The following is a 9,591-nucleotide window of genomic DNA, read 5'->3' as shown; positions in this document are numbered from 1 at the left end:
CATTGCTGCTTAGTATTCCATTATGTGAATATACAACATTTATTTACAGTGTTAACATTGACAGGCATTTGAGTGGTTTCCAGTATGACACTGCATGTGGGCTAGTATGACAGTACATTCTTCACATGTCTTTTGAGGAGCATATGAATGCATTTCTGTTGGATATCTTAGCAGTAAAATTTGCTGAGTTATAGGGTTGCGTATGTTCAACTTTCATAGATACCTTCAGTTTGCAGTCCTGTAAGCAATATACAGGATTATAGTTGCTCCACATCCTAGCCAATGCTTAGTATCATCTAGCTTTTTAGTTTTACTCATTTTGGTAGATGTGATGCACACTGGAGTTTTGGTTAGCATTTCTCTGATGTCTAATAAACTTGAGCACTTTTTCATAGGTTTATTGTCCATTTGGCTAATCTCTTTTGTGAAGTGTCTATTTAAGTCTGCTATTTTTCTATTGACTGATTGACTTTTGTGTTTGTTTACTTTCTTGTTGATTTGTAGGAGTTCTTTGTATCTTCTGAATACAAGTCCTCTTTTTGAATTACGTATTATGCATAACTTATCCCACTCTGTGGACTTCCTTGGCTCTCTTTCAATCATGTTTTTAGACAAATAAAAGTTCTTCATTTTAACATAGCCCAGTATCCTTTATGTTTAGCACTTTTTATGTCCTGCTAAAGAAATATTAACTACTCCAAGGCACAAAGAGGTTCTCCTACTTTTAGAAATTTTTGTTTTATGTTTCAGTTTAGATTGCAATCATCTAGAACTGTTTTTCATGTGTAATGTAAAGTAAGGATCAAGATTTATTTTTTTCTTCCTGAAAGATTTCTAATTGCTCTAGAACAATTTATTTTAAACAAATCTGTTTTTCTAGTTTATCATAAATTAAGTGACCATATACATGTGTATCAATTTCTGGACTCTAAATTCTATTGTTTTTGTCTATCTGTATATTTTTTACAATAATTCCACACTCTATATAACATTATAGGTCTTGATACCTGATACTGTTAGTCCTATAGGTCTGTTCTTCCTCAATATTGCTTTGGCTATGCTTAGCACTTTGCATTCCCATATATTTTAAAATCAACTTGTCAATACCCACCAAACACACATACTCTCACACAAACAAGCAGGGGTTTTGCTTTGGCTTGCACTGAATTTATAGATCAATTTGGGAACACTGTCATCTTTACAATATTGTGCTTTCCAATCCATGAAGATGGTATATCCCTCCATTCATTTAGGCTTTCCATAATTTTTTCCCAATTGTGTAGTTATCTTTTTGTTATTTCTCATTCAATTGCATTGTAGGCCAAGAACACGCTTTGTGTGATTTAAATTCTTTTAAATTCATGGGGATTTGCTTTGGTCATGTATACTGTTAATTTTGGTAAATATTCCATGTTCACTTGAATAAAATTTATATGCTGCAGTTGTTGACTATGGTGTTCAGTGTAGGTTAAGCTTATTAATTGTGTTGTTCTATTTATTGATTTTTTGTCTACTTTATCATCTACTGAGAAATAGACTTACCTATTTCTCCTTTCAGTTCTGTTAACTTTTGTTTCATATATTTTGAGGCTATATATTACATGCATAAAAATTTAGCCGTGTTATGCTAAACAGAGTTAAATCAATCCTGGTGTATTGACTCTTTTATCATCATCAAATATCATTTCTTTCGTAATATTTACTTTGTTATGTATAGCTACACTATCTTTGTTTTTCTTAATGTTTGTATGCTATATTTTGTTCCATTTTTTACAGTTAACATTCCTATGTCCTTATATTTAAGGTGTGTTTCACATAGTTGAGTTTTTAAAATTCAGTCTAACAATCTTTAAATTTTAATTGAAGTATTTGGTCCATTTACACATTAGTGCAAATACTGAAAAAATTATATATTTGGTTTAAATCTACATCTTATAATTTTTTCCTCTTTGTTCCACTTCTTTCCAATTACTCAAGCGTGTTCAATCATTTCATTTCCACCCTCTATTATCTTTTTAGATATTACATTCTTTTATCTTTTTTAAGTGGTTACCCTAGAAATTATACCATACATTCTTGACTTAAAACAGTTTAATACAAATTAATGCTTTTGCTACTTCCTGGACAATGCAAGGGCTTTAGAAGAATACTTTAACTCCATATATTTCCTTCCACTCAGGTAGGTTTTGGAATATAGTTTTGAAGATAAACTACTAGTTTCCTAGGCAAAAAGGCAGGAGGAAGACATTGCATGTAGTAAGAACAGCAAGTCTGGGTACTGACTTTGCCCTCTCCCATCTGGCCCATTCTGTTTTTTCTTTGTGACCCATGAGCTGACCTCTGTGACTACATCGCCAAGCAGCCTTGCCCTCTGGCTTTCTGTTTTGTAGCCAATGAGAGGCCCTGCAGGAGAGTGCAAGGTTAGAGCAGTTGGAATACTTATTTGCTCCCTCCAAGCCTACTATGATTTTGACAGCAGCTACACACTGCCCCCACCCCGCCCCCGACCCACCAGCTCCTGTTCCAAGCTCCGACTCCCACCAGGCTCTGCTAGTATGACTTCTTCCTCCTGCTTCTTCAGACCTTTTCAGGTAACAGCTCCCTGCTGTTGCTGGTCCCTGGGTGATTCACTGTACTTGTTGCTTCCCCTAGATCAACTCTTACCTTTATTCATAGTCCCTAGGGTAAACTTCCTGCAAGGAAGTATTTTTCCTGTTTAACCCTTGATGTTGATACATGGAGGAGAGGCAAGGAGAGGGTATTCAGAGGAAGAAGCATAGTTTAATGTGGTCTGATCATGGGGTTGAGATGAGGGAGGCCCAGAGACAAGCCTGGGAGTGAAGATGGGGACTTATCATGAGGGTCTGCCCAGTCCAGTCTGGACTTCACCCTGTGGGCTGTGGGATTCACTGGTAGTTTTTAAAGAGTGACATGGCCAGGGTCACTCAGGTGTAGCAGAATAGAGGAGGGACTGGGAAGGAAGGGACTGACACAGAGAGACTGGTCTGAAAGCAGTTGCAATAATATTCCACATCCAGTGGCTGCCCAGTGTAGATAATCAACCCCAAACTCCTAATGGTGGTCTACAAGGCTCTGGCTGATCTGGCCTCTGTCTACCCGTCTGACCTCAGCTATGCATTCCCCTTTGCTCACTGCATCTTTGTCAAACTGTGTGTTTCTCCCCTGTTCAGTAAACATGTCAGGCTCCTTACAACCTCAGGGCTTTTGCCATTGCTGTTCCCCTGTTTGGACACATTCCAGACTTCTCATCATTCAGGTCTCAGCTCAACAATACATTCTCAAAGAGGTCTTCAGCAGCTACCCTCTCTAATGTGGCTTCCTTTGGAAGCCACATATTACTGGAGGTTTTCTCCCCATAGGACTTATTACTGTCTGAAATATTTTGTTTATTAGTTGTTGACTTATGTATTGTCTGCCTCCTTTCTCTAGAATGTAGAGTTCATCAGAGAGGGACCTTGTCTTATTCACCAGTATACCTTTAACTCCTAGAAGACTACCTGGAACATAATAGGTGCTCAATCATTTCTTGAATGAATGATTAATGAACTTATCTTTCTGTTTGGCTCCCAATACATACATACATTCAATCCTTTATCACCTCTACCCCATCCTTAACTTTCACTTAAATTTTTTTTTTTCTTAAATTTCACTTAAATTTTAATTGAAATATTTGGTCCATTTACACATTAGTGCAAATACCAACAAAATAAGAATTTTTTTGGCAAAGACCATTACTGCTGATGATGAAAGATGACTCCATTGGGGAAAGCTTCCTGCAAGACGTGGAATGTGACAGGGTCTTCAAAGAGAGGCAAGGAGCTTGGATGTGTGAAACCATCTATCAATGAATTCAAGTCTTAGACTATCAAAAACCAAACCAAAACAAAAAACCCAGACTAAAACATTAAAAACATAAAAGCACTTAGATATTGCTAGTTTTCTAGTGCTGTGTAATAAACACTTAGCAGCTTAAAACAATACCACTTACTCTGTCACATTTCTGTAGGTGAAGAATCCAGGCGGGCCCTTCTGGGTTCTGCTCAGTGTACTCCAAAGTTGAAATCAAGATGTCAGCCATCAGGGCTCTTATCTGAAGACTCTGGGGAAGATTCTACTTTCAAATTCATTCAAGGTGTTGGCAGAATCCAGTCTTTGAGGTTGTAGGACTGAGGTCTTTGTTGTTGGCTGGCTGTCAGCTGCCACTCATATTCATTCTTACATAGCCCCTCCATCTTCAAGTGAAAAACAGCATGTTAAATCATTTTTGCTTTTTGAATCTCTCTGACTTTCCCTTCTGCCTTCCTCTTCTACTTTGAAGGGCTCATGTGATTACATTGGGCCCACCCAGCTAATCCAGAATGATCTTCTATTTTAAAGCCAACTGAGGGCTTCCCTGGTGGTACAGTGGTTAAGAATCCACCTGCCAATGCAGGGGACACGGGTTCAATCCCTGGTCCGGGAAGATCCCACATGCCGCGGAGCAACTAAGCCCATGCACCACAACTACTGAGCCAACGCTCTAGAGCCCGTGAGCCACAACTACTGAGCCTGCATGCCACAACTACTGAAACCCATGTGCCTAGAGCCTGTGCTCTGCAACAAGAGAGGCCACGGCAGTGAGAGGCCCACGCACCACAATGAAGAGTAGCCTCCACTCACCACAAATAGAGAAAGCCCATGCGCAGCAACGAAGACCCAGTGCAGCCAAAAATAAATTAATTAATTAATTAAAAACAAAAAGTCAGTCACCAAGACCAGCACACTTTCAAGGGGAGAAGAATTCGGCTACATCTTTTGAGGGAGTGTTGTCAAAGAGTTTGAGGACGTATTTTAGTCTTTTTCATCAGTGATTGTTCTGCAGATAGTTGTGAATTTGGTGTCCTCGTGAGAGGCAGTGAGCTCAGGGTCGTTCTACTCCACCATCTTGGCCACTCTCTCCAAGGACATATATTAAAACACTCCCCTATTCTATGAATAATGATAGGTGCATGGCAGATTTGGAGGTTGATTCCCAAATGAGCCAGTGTCTTTTTTCTTTGTCCCTTTAATTACCCAGTTTACCCGCCCTGGAAGAAGATTTGACATTTCCAATTTCCAGCAGAGTTGAAAATAAGCCTAGAAATGGTACAGAAAATGGTTATGATTCAAACCCCAAACTCTTATCGAGTGCCTTCTATATACCATGTCCTATGCTGTGCGTTAGAAATAAAGAGGTGATTAATATAAATCTCCACTTTAGAGGAACTGCTGTCTAATGAAAAGGCAGAGAGGTAAAGAGGAAGTTAGCATAAAATAGTATAGGTAATCTTTACCTCACTCCTTATTTTCCATTTCTATATCCTCTTCTTTCCCAGTACTTAGTACAAATGGTATTTCCCCACTTATTTGCTTCTTTTACTTGTTTATTACTGTTTTCTTTCCACTGTATCCCCAGAGCCTAGCTCAGTGGCTGCTACATAGACACGCTCAGGAATACTTGTCAGTGAATAGCTGGGATGTGGTAAGCACGGTGCACTATGGCAGCAAGTAGCAGGGACACCCACTCCAGCCTGGAAGGAAGGCTCCCTGGAGGAAGCAATCCTACACTGAGATTTGAAGTATGACCAGGAGTCCTCAAGGTGGAGCATGTGTGAATTGTTCCCGTCCTCAGGAACAACATCCCAAGCGGAAAGAAAGTCCAGTGCATTCAAGGGACTGCAAACACTTCTGAGTGCTGGAGGGGAGAAAGCGGCAGGGGCTGGGGAGTGGAGTGGAGTGGAGAGAGGATTGCAGAGGGAGTAATGAGAGATGATGCAAAAATACAGTAGGACCAGGTTATTGAGAACTTACCTTGTGAGAAAATCTGGGGAGTATGGACTTTATCCTAAAAGCAATGGGGGAACTATTGAAGGTTCTGAAATAGGGGAACGACAAGGTCAGGTGTTTTTAATAGTCTAGCAAGGATTAGAAGGGCCACCCTAGATCCCTGCTCCATGCTTTGCGAGTGGGGGCTACAGATGTCTCAGGAGCCAGAGTCCAGAGGTTACACTGTAGAAGTTATTCTAGACCATCTTTCTGCAGAAGGCACAACACCCCCTCATCTACCCTGGGGGCAGGGACAGGAGTTTGGAACAGCAGCTTCCTCAGGCCCATGAGGCCAGGCCTCTCTGGGCCCCTACCCAGTGGCCCTCACAGTTTGTAGAACCCAAACCCTGCTCCTCCTCATTCTCTGGCTCCCTTTCGGAAGTGGAGTTAAAGTGGGCGCCCCAAGCCCAATTACTAGAGCACAGAGACTATGAGTTGGAAAACATATTTTCCCTGCAACAAGAGAAAACGTGCTGCTTCCTAGGATCTCCCCACTGGAATCATCCATGGAACATGCAGAATAACAGAAAAGCAGTTTTTGCTTGGAAACATATGGAAAATAGGTTGTTTGCTTGGAGGAAAATCATAACTTGTTTTTTCTCCTCCAGAGGAAAATTAAAACGCTCACACATTTAGTCTTTTCAATCCCTTGTTTGTCTTGTGCTTTTGAACTAAAATGCAGGCCTGGGGAGAGTGGTGCTGTTGGTGAACAGGAAATCTTAGAGGGTTAGTTCCATTGGCCAAACTATAGGAATTCCAAACTCAAATTGTCCATTCATTGTCTCTAAGGCAAGAATGGGGTCATTAAGCCACAAAGCCAAATGACGCATCTTTTGCAGAAAGGAGGATGGCATTGATTATGTAGTGTGTATATGGGGTGAGGGTGGGGTGTGCAGAACGATAGATAACGGTGAAATGTGAAAAATACAAATGTAATCGCCAAAGAAGTCTTGAAATAATCCTCTCTTTGGAGACCTGATCTTCCCAGTCAAGATGGAAACAAAAGAAAATGGCCTGGGGGTCCAGAAAATGGGCCCCAGGAAGATGAGGTGGAGCTGGGTGTTTGAGGTGAAAAAAAAGAGCCAGGAGGCATTTGTTGGGGATTTCTTTTGCCCAAGAGCCTCCTCCAGCTGGTCTTCCCCTCCCAGGAGGTCCCACTGGAGCTGCCTCTTCCTCTCTTCAGCATCCCTCTTTGAACAACCTCAGAAGCTCTTTTCTTGGTAACGTGAGAAACTACATGGGAGGCTTCAAGGCTACATTCCGAATGATGACTTATGCTAGGTTATTCACAGCCTCCCTTTCCCACCAATAATTCTTCCAGAGAGCATTTAGCTAATTTGGAAAAAGTGTATCAAATCCCCCAGAGAACAGTGTGCATCATAACTGTGGATGAATGTAATTCTAATCATTCTCCAAATGCTCAAACCTCTCAAACTGAGTAACCCACATGTGCAAAAAACTGCTTGCCAGCTTCTGAAGAGAAAGTTGATTACCCTGAGGGGGAACTGGGAGTGGGAGGAGGAGGTGGAGATTGATTCTCTGGATAGGACACTTGATAAGCCTTGTGCGTATCTCCAGAAGTAGGACTTAAGTGAGCCAAAATAATCATACCCTCCTCCTTAGAAACCGTCTTACTAAGCACCTAATATGTGCCAAGAGCGTTACTCAGTGTTTGTAAAGATTTCCAAAAAACACAGCCAGTAAACCTTAAGCAAAGGAAACCCATGAAATGAGCCCCACATTCAGTCTAGCTTTCTGCCATGGGACGTGCTCCAAATGGTGGCATGAGAAAGTAGATGTTAAAAGACAGCAGTGGTCTCACTGGGTGGTGACAACAGAGTTCAGGCTGCTGCGGTGACCAGAATGGACGGGATAGGGTATTAAAGAAGAAAGAACTGAACAGAGAAGTTGCCCCAGAAATCTGCATTCATGTGCCCTTTAGGCTTTGGCCAAATACAAAGCTGTACATGTGCAAGGCAAGACCCTGCATGGTTGGGCAGAGAATGGCTACTGAGAGACAATGAACTGATGGAAATTCTTGAGGTTACACAGTGATGGGGGACGTTGGGCTTCTGGCCAGTCTCAGTGTAGATATGTTACTGAGCACTCTGGGCATTTAGCTGAGACCCCAGAATGTCCAATCCAAGGAATAGGACTACTCCAGTCCTAGCACATGGACTATTCTTGACCCACCTTAACAAAGCCAAAAACAAGCCTCAACAGGATCAAAGTTGAATTAAATACTTGCCAAAGCAATACTCAACACTCAATACTCAACATTCTTTAAAAGAAAACAGCATAAACCAAACTCAACATTGTAGCATTCATAATGTCCAGCACTCAAAAAAATTATTGGACATGCAAAGTAGCAAGAAAATGTGACCCGGAACTTCCCTGGTGGCACAGTGGTTAAGAATCCGCCTGCCAGTGCAGGGGACATAGTTCAAGCCCTGGTCTGGGAAGATCCCACATGCCGCGGAGCAGCTAAGCCCGTGTGCCACAACTCCTGAGCCTGCACTCTAGAGCCCGTGAGCCACAAGTACTGAAGCCTACATGCCTAGAGCCTGTGCTCCTCAACAAGAGAAGCCACTGCAATGAGAAGCCCAGGCACCGCAGCGAAGAGTAGCCCCCGCTTGCTGCAACTAGAGAAAGCCTGAGTGCAGCAATGAAGACCCAATACAGTCAAAAATAAATGAATAAATAAATAAATTTTTAAAAAAAAGAAAGTGTGACCCACAACCAGGAGAATAAAGTCAACAGGAACAGACCCAGAGATGACACAGATGTAGTCAGTAGCAGCCAATGATTATAAAACAGCCATTACAAATAAGTTCAAGAATTTAAAGGAAAAGATGGACATCTCAATATAGAAATCTCAGTTGAGAGAGACTTTAAAAAGAAACCAGTGGAAACTATAGAACTGAAAAACACAATTTATGAAATGAAAAACTTCATTAGAATGGACAATGCAGAAGAAAAGATTAGTGAACTTGAAAACAGATCAACAAAAACTATCTAAACTGAAACAGAGAGAATAAAAGGATCTTTAAAAATGAACAAAGACTTGGTGACCTTTGGAAAAATATCAAGCAGTATAATATGAGTGTAAGTGGAGTCTTCATAGGAGAAGAAAGGAAAAAATGAGGCAAGGAAAAAAAAATGGAAGAAATAATGAGCAATATTTCCCCAAATTAGGTGACAAAATGTCAACATTCAAATAAAAAAAACCTCAATGGAACTTATTCAAGATAATCACAAAGAAAACCACACCTAGTCATTTCATAAACAAATGGCTGAAAGCCAAAGATAAAGAACATTTTAAAAGCAGCCAGAGGAAAAAAGGTTACATACGAAGGAACGATGATAAGAAATACTGCTGATTTCTCATCAGACATAAAACCAGTCAGAAGATATGGGGCAACATCGTTGAAGTTCTAAAATAAAAAAATAAACAAAAACAAAAAGTTCCCAGCCAACCTAGAATTCTGTATCTGGCAAAAACAGCCTTAAAAAAAAAAGTAAATAAAGACGTTTTCAGATAAGCAAAAGTTGGATTATTTACTAGCATACATGTACCCTAAGAAATATTAAAGTAAGTTCTCCAGGTGAAAAGAAAATGATTCCATAAGTTACCAGATCTATATGAAGAAGAGTACAAGAAATAGAAAATTTGTTGGGTAAAAATATAAAAGACATTCTTCTCATTTTAGAAATTTGTTAAAAAGA

This window comes from Balaenoptera ricei, chromosome 8 (assembly GCF_028023285.1).
Source record: "Balaenoptera ricei isolate mBalRic1 chromosome 8, mBalRic1.hap2, whole genome shotgun sequence".
NCBI classification, from domain to species: Eukaryota; Metazoa; Chordata; class Mammalia; order Artiodactyla; family Balaenopteridae; genus Balaenoptera; species Balaenoptera ricei.
This window is presented reverse-complemented; position numbering follows the sequence as displayed.